A 13,788-nucleotide genomic window follows, 5' to 3' on the forward strand; every position below is an offset into this window, starting at 1 on the left:
AGATCCTATTGGTTCTGTTTCTCTGGAGAACACTTACTAATATGAGGGTGAAGCCCAGTGAATACATTAGTTGATAAGCTGAAAATAAAATTTTTGGTCACACACACCCTAAAAGATATACACATAAACATCACTTATTTTTCTTATAGGATCAAAAACTGGCTTTGAAAGTAATTTTAAAATGGAAATTCCAAATAGGTCTTAAACAATGGAAGTATGTAGCAGAGATCACTACCAAATCCATCTCTTCCTCTTCCTGAGAATACAGCTAGACCGCTTTTCCCAACTGCCCTTTGTGTGACTGAGTTCTGACATATGCTACTTGTAGTTATGGCCCATGAAGACCTCCCATACAGGATTCCTCATGCTCTTTTCTGTTCAGTGATGACTTTGGTGGAAGATGGTGAAACATGAGATGGAAGGAACTTGAGTCCCTCCTCCCGACTGGAGGAGAGCTGATCATGAATACCCATTTGGATTTTACAAGAATGAAAAACCAATGTCTATTTTGTTAAGCTACTGAGATTTTGGGAGTGGGGCTGTTCTGTAACTAGCTAGTAGCTGGTGTTACCGAAGTAACACACGGCGTCATCGGAATAAGGGCAGAGGTGATAATGTTGGAGGAAAAGATCATGTGAATTTGTAACTTCTAGGATGTGTTTTTAAAATATCCATCTAGAAACTTACGAATTCCACCTTAGCTTATTAGAATCTAGCTACTCCCATTTGTTGCTTATCATGTAGACAAGTTATTAGGAGCCAAAACACACACACACACACACACACACACACACACACATGCTAGAAGATTTGATTTGGAATCCTAGTCTTAGATTTGATCTACTTAAGTTGCCTACTGACACAAAGCCAGTTACATTGCTTATTTCATTCAGACAAGATTGAATTTTTAAATGGTACTTATAGTGTGCTTTATGGGAAAGAATATTGTTTGGGGTCAGAATACCTTAACTGAAGTCGCAGATTTACCATTTGCTGGTTGAGTAAACTCTCCAAGGTAGTAAACTACCTCATCTGTAAACCAACGTGGGATTATAATACCCCTCACTGCGTGGTTGAAAAGATCAAAGTGCTATACTTTAGAAGGGAGTAATTGTTTTTGAGTGTTTTCAAGGTAACACAATATCATAGTTATTTGGGGGGATGCTCAATAGTAAATCCAGCAGTTTTTACTCACTTATTATACCTTGGCTCCCAATGTTTTCCAAGAATCTGTGGATATTAACTCATAAAGGCCCAAAAGTAGATGCCTGTGGGTCTGAATAGCTAATTTGAGTTGGAAGACTTGTCACAAGCAAGCACTCAAGTATCTTGGAAGCAAGAACAAAGAGACCAAAAGACCAAGGCCTACAAGTAAAGTAAACAAGATAGGAACGCTTTGAGGGTGGTGGAGCCTGTCCTTATCTTGCTTTGTCCAAGCCTGGACTTCAAAGCACATTTTGTAACTCAGAACAACTAAATGACCAAGATCAAAGGCCAAGTTATGAATTATGGAGTGGAGAAAAAAGAAAAGGATGGCAAAATCTTGAGAAAAAGCAAAGCGAAATAAAACTCATCTCCATGATTTACATATTTCCTTGTTCCCATTAGAAAACCTAATTACAATATAGGAAAGTGGTTCAGAGAATGGATTTTGGTGTCAGAAGAGGCTGTGTTAGCATCTCAGTCCAGCCACCTAATCTCTGTGTTCCCTGGGGAAAGCTACTTAACTATTAGTAGCCTCCACTTCCTCATTAAAGGGAAAATAATAGTTCTTATGTCTAAGGATTGCTGAGGAGGAAGAAATGTGTTGATGCAGGTAAAGCATTTAGCATAGTCCCTGGCATATAGTCAGAGACAGTAGACATTAACTTTAATTGGTTTTGGCTTATCCTCTAATATCGTTTTGGCTTCTCCTTTGTATATTACCTACCCTATAGTTTTGTCCATCAATTCAAATTATTGCAAAGAATGCTCTTTCCTAAGTTTTGTAGGCTGAGTTGTTTCTTCCTCTCTGGCCTGGACGTGGAGCTTCTATTTAAGCTTTTGTGCTTAATCACAATCATCCTCTATCAGTCATAGAATGGAAGGAAGGGAATGGGAGGAGCAATCTATTTCCTAGAATTTTAAAAAATTGTGAGAAGCAGCAAAGTTACCTAGAAGAATGGTAAAGTGTGAACACCCATGGACTGCGTTTGATGGTATAATCTATAGACCCCAGACTGACCATCAATCTACTCTTCTGGAATAACATTTATCAGTAGCACCAATGTTCTAGTGGGGAACTAGGAGTCTGGCACGTTCCAAATTCAGAGCAATATCAGCACTGTTGTCCCCACCCCCACACCAATCCTGATCTTTTGTCTCATTTACACATGGGTTTACCTTTCCTACTATGTCATAAGGTTCTTTAACTGTGGGCACTGTATATTTTTCATCTTTCTATCAATCTCTTTCTCTCAGAAGCTAGCACAGTGTTTTGGATATGGTAGACAATACAGATTTTAAATAGGATAAAAGGCTTAAATAAATCTAATATGACTCATAGTTAAAGAGATTCATCATTATTATACTGCCAGGACTTTAGACGTTAATGGTGAGAGTTTGAATAAATATATAAAGCAGTAAACACTTCCTGAGGACCTGCTTTGTGCCTGGTACTGTGCATTTTTCCCTTCCCATATTTCATCTAGCCCTCAACTAAAAATAGAATTGGCTAAATCAATATTTGGTAACAGGCAATTTTACTGCTTAAAAAAAAACTTCCTCCAACAATATTTTGAATTTTATACATTAAAAAATATACTTTGTGAACCAGGAAAGCCTCCTGGAATGTTACCATGGAATCGACTGTTCTTGCTTTAGTGCAAATGAGTCTAAGCATTTTGCTTTCTGAGCACTTGCCAAGCTGCTGTAAAAGGAAGAGGCTTGTGATGAGACAGGAAGAGGAAGGATTAATGCTGGTACATTGGAAAGTTTGGGAGAGGTACCTTCCCAAGTTTGGTGCCTTGGGGAGTTGAGGAGAAGGACGCATTGCAGTGGTCCAGGGACTGGAAAGACAGTGGGCTTCTAGGGATGGCAGGCAAGGGCTGTTGAGTGGTGGAAAAGAGTCAGGGGGTACAGGAGAATGAGTGAGAAGACAACATGGATACACTTCACTTTGAAATTTTTCCAGGGGCCTTAAGTGTTCCTTTCTCTGCTTCTTTAACACCCTTCAACCCAGGCTGTCCATGCTTCACCTTTCCTCCTCCCAACTTAAAACAAAAACAGGGCCGGCCCCGTGGCTTGGTGGTTAAGTGCTCGCGCTCCGATGCTGGTGGCCCGGGTTCAGATCCCGGGCGCGCACCGAGGCACCACTTCTGCGTCCATCCTGAGGCCGAGTCCCACATACAGCAACTAGAAAGATGTGCAGCTATGACATACAACTATCTACTGGGGCTTTGGGGGGAAAAATAAATAAATAAAATCTTTAAAAAAAAAAAACAAAACAGTTATCACATCACTTTTGGAGCTGGAGAAGTGGTGAGGTCTCAATGAAGGCTGTTTCCAGTGAGCAGCTGCATGGTGTTTTAGGCAGACCCCTGGGGGAGGCCACACCCAGGAGGACCTCAGAGGGAGTGTGTCCAGCAGAAACTGGGCACAGAGGGTATTCTGTGGCATGTTTCCTTTGCACATCTTCCAGAGAACTGTCATGAAGGAGAAGCAACAAGGGGCTCTCTACCTCTTTCTTCAAAAGCATTTTTGCTGGCACCTTCTCCACTTTTCCAGCACTCCTGGGGCTTTTAGTCCCATATCTAACTGCAGAGAAAGTGCGTGACTTCATGTGGTGTTGGGTTAAATTTGCACCTTGAAGGTGTAGGCTGGGTTGAGGAAGAGAACAATTCTTCTCATGGCTTACTGTGCATCCTCCAGAGCTCTAGAAAGGAAGCCCTGAAGTGACAGTGTACCAAAATCTTATCACTATGACTACAACAGCTGATCACGGTCCTTGAAATGATTATAAGGGCAATGATAATACAATCACTTTACCAGTCTCTTTCTTCTCTTTCAGCATCTCTTCTTCCACTGAGTATGGTAAATTATTGTGGCCATGCCTCATTTTGCCTGCCTGTCTGTAAATTTTTGGCAGAGCTCATTGTCCTGTCTCATTTGTATTTACAAGCCTTCATACCACCTAATGTAACACCTTGCACGCTGACCCTTGGAAAATGGTGGCATACAAAAACATCTTGAGTGAAAGAGCATGGGCTTTGGATAAATGGAAAGGAGTTTACTTTCTACCTCCACAACTAAGTTGTAGGTCACCAAGAACAAACTACTTAAACTCAGTGTATCAGTTAGGATTGTGTTGGGCTTTGTCTTAAGCAAATAAAGGATTTTATTCCTCTCACATGGCAAAAGCCATCCTTAAAGTATGGCTTCCATCCTTGTGTTGGTTGCCATGCAATCACAAGATGTCCACTTCCAAATTCAAGCGAGAAGGGGAAAGGCTAAGTGAAAAGGGCTAAGACTAAAGAGAAATGCCTTCCCTTAACCAGCTTTCCCAGAAGCCACACCCAGGGTCTCCTTGCAGCCATTGTCAAATTGGCCCTGACTGTGTAACAGGACCATGCTCACCAATAAGGAAGGCTAGAAAATATTGCCATTGTAGGGGGTATATCACCACCGCAGAGAAAATCTGTACTCTGTTCATCAAGAAGAAAGAGAGAATAGATACTGAGTAGGTTGCTAATTCTCTTGGCCACACTCTTTCCCCATTTGTAAAATCAAAAAAATAATATCCACTTCATAATGATTTGAGAAGTTTACATGCGGTAATGCATTTGTGTAGTACCTGGCTTACAGCAAGCACTTAGAAACATTTGTTTCCTCTATTTTCTTGTATATCGTAGATATTCAATAAATGTTGGTTAAAAGAATGAATTTTTATAGGATCTTATGGTTTTCAGATGCATTATTTCATTTGAGAATATATTGTCAACCTTAGCCTAGCATATCTTTACTGATCCATGCAAGCAAAGATTTTGACTCCATAGGCCTGGAAAGAAGTCTTGGACTCTTCATTTTTAACAAACACTGTAGGTAATTCTGATGGAAGTGATTTACTAAAAGCTGTCTAAAACACAGCGCCTTAAGAGAAGTATCTGAGTAGTAGAAAGAATAGTTAGTACATTTTCGATAACTTGTGTTTTTTGTTTTTTGAGAGGGGTGGATCCTATGAGCTTTATCACTGGTAACGTAAGCAAATTTTAGCACAAATGAGAAATATAGAAATTTTGAATATTATTGGGAATCTCAAACTTCAATTAAAACTTAGAATGATTTTTTTTCTGTTTAAAAAGTGTGACAAGGGGGCCGGCCCAGTGGCGCAAGCAGTTAAGTGCGCGCGCTCCACTGCGGCGGCCCAGGGTTCGCGGTTTGGATCCTGGGCGCGCACCGACGCACTGCTTGGCAGGCCATGCTGTGGCGGCGTCCCATATAAAGTGGAGGAAGATGGGCACGGATGTTAGCCCAGGGCCAGTCTTCCTCATCAAGAAAAGAGGAGGATTGGCAGATGTTAGCACAGGGCTGATCTCCTCACAAAAAAAAAAATGTGTGACAATATTATTATAGAAATTAGTACCTTGCAAGAATAGTTAAGATGATGTGCAAAAACACAGAAAAAAAATTAATGTTAGCATCACCAGGATTCATATCAATTTTGATAAATCAAAATTTTGCATGAAATTCAAGTCTTTTAGCTGATTAGGCAACTTATAGTTGGCAAAAAGTGCATGAATTAATCTTCGCCTGGCAAATTTGACTTCCTATTTCTAAGAAAAAAACTCCTCTTAAACAAACCTCATAAAATAACTCCCAAGGCTTTTTGCACATCAAATAGCTCTTATAGAACCAAATTTTGATGAGGTAAGTGTAAGGAACTTAGTAACATATGGATTAAATTTCCCTTGAAATAGACATCATTTTAAAATTGAGGAGGAAAAAGAGTTCTTGGTAAAATATGAAAATATGTTTTGGTTTTCCTTGAACCCCAAACACAGTTTGAAAAATAGTTCAAGATGTTCACGAAACCCCCAATACAGCTGGTTTCACCCATCTCTAGTTCCAAGATATGAACTATTGGGAGTTCTGGTAATTACAAATATTATAAAAATATTAGAAGATATTGGCAAAATGTCAGAGAGAGATGAAGAAAGAGCAAAAATTTGGAAATAAACAAATTCAGACTTAGCGTTTCTGTCTTCAAAAGCTTAGGAATGGGCAATTCTGATCCCAAATAGCTGATGGAATAACTTAAATTCCTTCTTATATTTCAGATGAAAATATTTAATAACAAATATGGAAGGATAAATATTTTAAGAAAACTTCTGATAATAATAGAATAAAATTAAAAAGCTCCATTATAAGAGACTATTTAGGGATAAACTACATCCAAAGTACCCATAAGGATGGGACTCTCTCAAAGATCCACTAAAATCATCGTTCAGGGCCAGATGCTCTTACAAATTTTGATCATAGCCGGTTAACTCAGTTGATGAAGCATCATACTAACAGAATTAAGGCCATGATCCAATTTATTCTTAAAATTTACAAGCTTGCCCTATACAATCAGTTCTCCTCACTTAGGGCTAGAGCAACCTTTCTAAAATTCAAATACTTCGTGTCACTTCCCTTAAATCCTTCATGGGTTCTCCACTTCAGAAGTAAGTCTAACAGGTCGGGTCAACAGCATGACACCTGTTGGTATGAGGAAGGAAAAGGGATCAGAAATTCTAGGTCTTCAGGGGATAAATTCTTGGTTCAATCCTGCCATCAAGCTCCTGCAGTAGCTGTCATCTCAGAGAATAACTCGAGGGCACCAAAAGACCCAAAGATTAAGAGCTTTAAGCCTAGGCACCCCTCACTCCACTGAGGCTGGTTCTGAGGGGTGGATCCTCCAAATCCTAAGATCCATAGCAGCAGGTCTCTGGTCCCTCATCATCTTTTGTGGACTTCGTAGGTCTAGTTGTCAACAATGTCACCAAGTGGCTGCAAGAAGGACAAGCAATAACGGAGTGACCAAACCCCAGGCTCTTCACTCTTGGGTGTTGAAGTCAGAGTGATGACCTCCTGTTGGGCTGTAGAAGCCTTTGGAGTTTTAGCAAACTCAGAGAGAACTGCAAGATGGAGATACTAAATGTTTGGCTAATCAGATGTGTATGGACTGAGCAAGTTTTCTTTTGAGTAGAAAAAAGTAAATCCCACCTTCCCTTTGCCCAATTCTGTGGAGCAATTAATACAGTCATACTTCTCTGACTTTCCATTGTCTGGAGTGTTCACCTTCCCCCTTGTCTTACTGTCAGCTCAAGTGTCACTTCACTCAGAAGTCCTCCCTGCCTCACTGATACTGAAGCATCCCCTTAGCACCACGTGCAGACGTCAGTGTTACTGTCCCCCCCCCAAGCTGTTGTCTTTTCTTCACATTACCACAAGAACTATCTAAGATAAATGTCCAATTTGCTAGTTTTTCTCCCATCCTACCCCCTTCCCACTCAGCTGTGAGACTGTCTAAAACAAGGACTGCATATTATTCACTGAGGCATTTCTACTACCCAGCATATACTTAATAAGTACTAATAATAAGAGAATCAAGGTCTTTGGTTAGGAAAGAGAAATGTCCATGCCAAATTCCAGGCTCAAAGACTGTGACCCATAATAGCTCTAGTTTTGCTTACTAGCCCTTGAATTGAGTACATAAAATAGACTGAAATTTGCCCAAGGTCATTAGGGAATTGTGTGTTTAGAGAAAGACAAAGCTAATGAAGGAAGTTGAGATTGCTCATTCCCTAATGAAATCACCATGTCCTCAAACACTCACCAAGAGGAAGTGGAGAACCCCCAAAGCATCCCTGGGAAAGTGGACAGGGAAATATTCCCAGAGTGGCAGACTTGAAGGGCAACAGGTGGAGCAGCCAAGGAGCTCACTCCAGTGCCAGTATAGGGAGCCCTGTTTTCCTTCCCAAGAGAATATGGTATGTGCTTTCGACCAGTGACCCCTTGAGGTTGCTTCCCATTCTGTCCTTTGTTAAATGGAAAACTTTAAAGTAGTTATCTTTTTTTTTTTTTCATGCAAGGTCCAATCAGGGAAACAGAATCCATATTTCAGCAGAGATGATATAGGGAATTGATTAAAGTGTTGGAGAACTCAAAGAGAAACACTGAGGTAACACAGAGACAGTAAATGCAATAAGCAGAGCCTGGGGAACAAAGGTAGAGGTTAGCACTTAGAGCCTAGAAGCTCAGAGAAGGTCCCTGTGGGGCTGGACTCAGACCTGAGGAGGGCTTGTGTAGACTTTTCAGAAACTCAGAAGAAAGACCTCACACAGCTGGGACACAGACCTCTGAAGAAGGAGTGCCACTCAGCTGGTGATTGGAAGAGCGTCCCCATGAAGCTGGAACTCAGCCCTGTGATATGGGAGGTGGAGTTACATTGGGACTGTTGAGAGGACTCAGTGAGACTGTTTCTGAAAGAAGCTGGAGACTGCAACCAACTGTGCTACCTGGGGAAAAAGGGCCAATTTCATGAGATGCTGCAGGAACAGGAAGGAGAAAATCTTTTCTCCCTATTCCTGTCTCCCAATCTCCTTCTGGTATCTCTTATTGGCAGAAGCCAGATGACAAACGAGAAATGTGTTTTGCAGACTCCCAGCCTCAGCATTATGGAGCAGAGCATGGAACGGTGGATTAGAGAGAGAGGCAAGAGCTAAATAGGCAGCATGTTCCAACCTTTGTTTACTGATGTTGACACATAACCTCTACATATACTTGAACTTTCAAAAAGGAAGAACATCTTTATACTTTTCTCTAATAAGATTCAACCATCCTTCGTACAAATGAAAACTCTGTTGCCCTCTCCCCAAAAAGAGGAGACACAGAGTTCCATTAGTCAATATCTCCATCCCTCGGCAACAGGCAAGTATGCATCTCTGAGGGATGTTAACTATTCTTATAATGCAGTCACAGTCCCACCAGAATATTCTGTAACCTAAACTCTAAACTTCAAATGATCCAACAATACAACAATCTTTACATAAAATAATAGCAAGGGGAAAGAGAGGAAAACAACTAGCATATATGCCACACAATACAGTAAGCAAGGAAGAAAATATGCGTGCCTGTTACACTCTTTGTTTCTGCATGTGGTCATGAGGCCACGGTAGACATTTATAATTTCTTTCCTCCACGCCCCATTCTGTGTTTTCTTTTCCTTCAGCTCCTCAATTAATTCGGTCCTTTACCTGCTAAGGTGACACAAATCTTTGATCCTTGCTGGTGCTGCCTTCTCTCAGTTGCTGTCATTTTCCATTAACTTTTGCTGTTGGATGTGAAAGTGTGAAAAGGTGCCCTGAAAATCCCCTAAAATCTAGATAGAATCCTTCCTGTCCCCACCATATAGCAGCAATATGATTTCCCTCCCAGGTCATCAGGATCAATCACCCAAGCAAATAGTAAACTCCTTTTCTGCATGTTGGTTCAGTGGCATGAGGAGCCCCAAATGGCTAGTGGTGCCATCAAAATACTGAGGTAGTGGGAACACAAGCCAGACTCATTCAACAAGTTCTGGAGATTGGTTCTTGGGCCACTCTTTGGAGTTTCCAGTGGGTTAAAAGTTAGGGTTCATTTAAAGAGATGAGGAAGAGGGAGAGTAAAAGAGAAAACCATAATGTGAAGTAAGAATGACAGAACAGCATCATTCATTGTCACTGGGTAGTAGACCCAGACTAAAGCAGCAGTTATCAAAATATCTGAAAATTTGGAAACTAGAAGTGCCATTTCTTGCTGAACCAGAGTCCCAATGCTTTGGATAAAATTGGACACAATGGAATACTACTCAGCCATAAGAAACGATGAAATCCAGCCGTTTGTGACAACAGGGATGGACTTTGAGGGTATTATGCAAAGTGAAATAAGTCAGAGAGAGAAGGTCAAATACTGTATGATTTCCTTCATTAAGTAGTAGATAATAACAACAATAAACAAAAACATAGAGACAGAGATTGGATTGGTGGTTACCAGAGGGGAAGGGGGGAGGGAGGAGGGCGAAAGGGATAATTGGGCACATGTGTGTGATGATGGGTTTTAATTAGTATTCGGGTGGTGAACATGATGTAATCTATGCAGAAATAGAAGTATAATGATACACCTGAAATTTATACAATGTTATAAACCAATGTTACTGCAATAAACAAAAAATTAAAAAAAAAATTGGACAGAATCTGGAGCATAATAGAAACACAGTTAAATCTATGGATCACCCCTAAGTTGTATTCTGTGGAATAACAAGGAGAGCTAGGCTAGAAATATTTGTGAAGAAGGCATTTTCCAGAGTTCCTCACTTCAACTTTGAGTGTTAGATATCTCCTCACTCTTCAGGGTGACTTCTCTTGGTACCATTGTGATCAAGTTTACTCTCACTGGGAAACCTTATACAGCCCCAAGATTATATATATTATATATATAATATATATATTATAGGACCTGCCTATAATATATTAGTCATTTAAACACACATTTAAACACACCCAGGTCTAAAACTTAACCTCTTAGCTCCCTCATTAGTTCAGTTGATGAATTATCCAGGCTGGTTTAAAAAGGATGAGAGGCTATGGCAGTGCGATGAATATCCTGGCTGGAATAGATAATCAGATGTTTACAGTAATAGAAAGCGAATTCATTCTTGAAGACAATGAAGTGAATAACTTAGTGAGGTGTAAAAAACCTCAGGCAGTGATTTTGGAATCAGATAACATTAGAATATAAATAATGGGATGTATTTTTCCTTTCTTGGCAATTATTTTTGTCTTTCCTACTTTCAAGCTTTCTTCCAGAAGTCAAGCAAAACAAGAAAAATTATTTACTTGAAACTTCTAAGAAGTAAAGAAGATGATGGCTTACACAGGTCTTCTCAGGCTTAAATTGTATTATATATGAGAAAAAAAAAATCAGGAGGCTTACGGTTCCTGTGTTATTTTTCTCTTCCTCACTGAGCGTTTTCTGTCCCAATTGTTCAGAACTCTGTTGTTTCTGATCTTTTATGAGCATGGATGCGTGTTCAAATTAAAAATCAAATGCAGGGCCGGCCCCGTGGCTTAGCGGTTAAGTGCGTGCGCTCTGCTGCCAGCGGCCCGGGTTCGGATCCCGGGTGCGCACCGAGGCACCACTCCTCCAGCCATGCTGAGGCCGCGTCCCACATACAGCAACTAGAAGGATGTGCAGCTATGACAGACAACTATGTACTGGGGCTTTGGGGGAAAAATAAATAAATAAAATCTTTAAAAAAAAAAAAAAAAAAAATCAAATGCATAAATCCTGCAGCAAAGGAAAAACAGAAAATCTGAAGTTAGCCTCAGTTTTAGATTTTAACGCTGCATTCTAAATGCTAGTTTATTTAAGTAATGCTCTTTCCTTCAATCCTAGGTGTTAAAATAGGAAAGTTCTGTGTGAAATTGGCTTCCTGGTGTGAAATGCAAGAGTTGAGGTTCAAAGATACTCGTGAAATCCAGACCTTGTTTTATTCATCAATTCCTATTGAACACGTAAAGCAAGCACAACTATTCACTTAAACAATGGGACCTAGTTGACTGTTTCATGTATAAACAGAAGGTTGATTGTCCTTTCCTGAGACGCAACAACATTTAAGGAAAAGTCACAAAGTGCACTGTCAAAGGTGCAGGTGAAAACACATGGATTAAGGTTAAGGCAGTCATGGAATTGGAGGAGCGTTGAAAAAAGAAATCTAGGGTGAAAGACCTAGTGGGGAGGAAGGAAAATAGGAGAGAGATAAGTGGGACTCAGACCCTTGTACAGACTGCCTGACAATAGTCCTGCTCTCTGGGGAAGCCTGTTCTCTTCTGTCGAATAAGTGCGTTTGTGAGAGGTGAGGAAGCAAGGGACTGAGCCAAATAGACAGGAAGGCAGTGGAGCATCTTCTTCCCATCCGTCTGTGCCCAACAAGGTTGACCCTGGTTGAAATGGGCAGCATACCCTGCCTGTGACGTGTGCTATAATGAAATTCCTGCCCATCTCTCTCATGAGTTCACTACCTTGACACTGGGCTCTGTTACTACTGCTCCAAACAAAACAGGTGTCACAGGGAGAACTGTGGTTCCCGCAGGACTGCCATTCATTCAATGATGCATAATATAAGCCTCCATAATAACCAAGGCGATTTAGAAAGTATGAGAGCAAAGGCAAAAACAATATTAAGAACCTAGAGAAAAGTACAGTAGATTCCTGAAGTTGCTTTTACCAATCCCATGTAACGATATTTATGGAAATATGTTTTCAACTTTGGGGAAGAAATATACACACATAAGTGCACACACAAACACACACCCGCATACATTCACATGATAATTTTCAAAAGGCTGTGACTTAAACCTCCATACCTTTCCGAACATCTATCATGTTTTGACAAATCAACTCCCCAAAACTCCCAAGAACACAGGAACTGGCCAGTGAGGCCATGGTCTCTTTACCTCCAACTCTTAATGTGTGTCTCTCCGGGAATACACATTCATTCTTCACACTGCAAGAGAACAGAATGTGGCCATATGGTTGTTACTAGGAAATCATTATCTTGTAAGGGAAATGGATGCCAGTTTCTAGTATTTAATCCTCACTCTGTAACTTATGGGTTAAAGGCCCTGAATTCTATGTATCTCTCCCCCTGGGAGGGATGAGTGTTACCATGGTTTCTCCTTCTTCCCTAAGACAAATGTATAGCTCTTTGATAGAATTTTCAGAGCTGCCTAGAGAAACTGGGTCAGCTCACCAAACAGAACCTACTATTGTTTCATTCTGCAGAAAACCTGCCTTTCCTTATTAGTTCCACATCTATCCAAATAAAAAGAACAAAAAGTAGAGACTCAGGCCCTCTCTGTCATCTCTTCCCCCTCCCACTTGTGTTTCCTGCATTTAATAAAGGCAACAGCTAAAATTTAATAGCATTTGGAAAACCATGAAGCCATCTCCTGGAGTTACATGGCATGTTTTATATTATAGTGCTAGGATTAAGAAAGAAGGGAGGCTGCAATCTGCCTTTTGCTCCAAAAACTGGTATCTTGACATCAGACTAATCTAAATGGTGACTGAAATACACGATGAGGCCAAAAAGTGTGTGTGTGTGTGTGTGTGTGTGTGCACATGTGTACGTATGGGGGCAGATTGAAGAGTTACAAAGCAAAAAAGTCAAGTAAATATGATTTTCATTATCATAGAAAAATTATTGGTTTAACTGATGTTTCACTGAGTTATCTAGAGGTACACATAGTAACCTCCCTAAATATATGAGAATTCATTCCAGAAAAAGTGCATATAGCAAAGCTCCTTGGCTTTTTCCAAATGAGGTGTTTTGGAGCCGACATGTTGTTCATTGAGTTTGTTGATGTACACAAGAGATCTGTTCCCAAATACAACAACCTTATTCACCATCGCTGGACTCAGGCTATTTCCTATGGGAAATACAAAATTTTTTGTTTTCAATAAAACATATGGGCCAAATTAGAAAGTAAATAAATGAATACTTCTCAAGAATCCATGATAACACTTGCCGAGCAGTGGGTCAGGCCAGATTTAATCTAAAATCTTTCTGCTGTGTGTAAATGATTATGTCATAGCATTTGTCTTTAATTACTCACCTCTTTCCAAAGGCTTGACTCATAATGTGTTTCTCGGTTAACCACAAACACTTGTACTACAAGATTTGTCATATAGATTCACTCACCCCCTATCCCCAGCCCTCCATTTTTT

The sequence above is a fragment of the Ceratotherium simum genome, chromosome 36, assembly GCF_057802395.1.
Source record: "Ceratotherium simum simum isolate JZ-2026a chromosome 36, ASM5780239v1, whole genome shotgun sequence".
NCBI classification, from domain to species: Eukaryota; Metazoa; Chordata; class Mammalia; order Perissodactyla; family Rhinocerotidae; genus Ceratotherium; species Ceratotherium simum.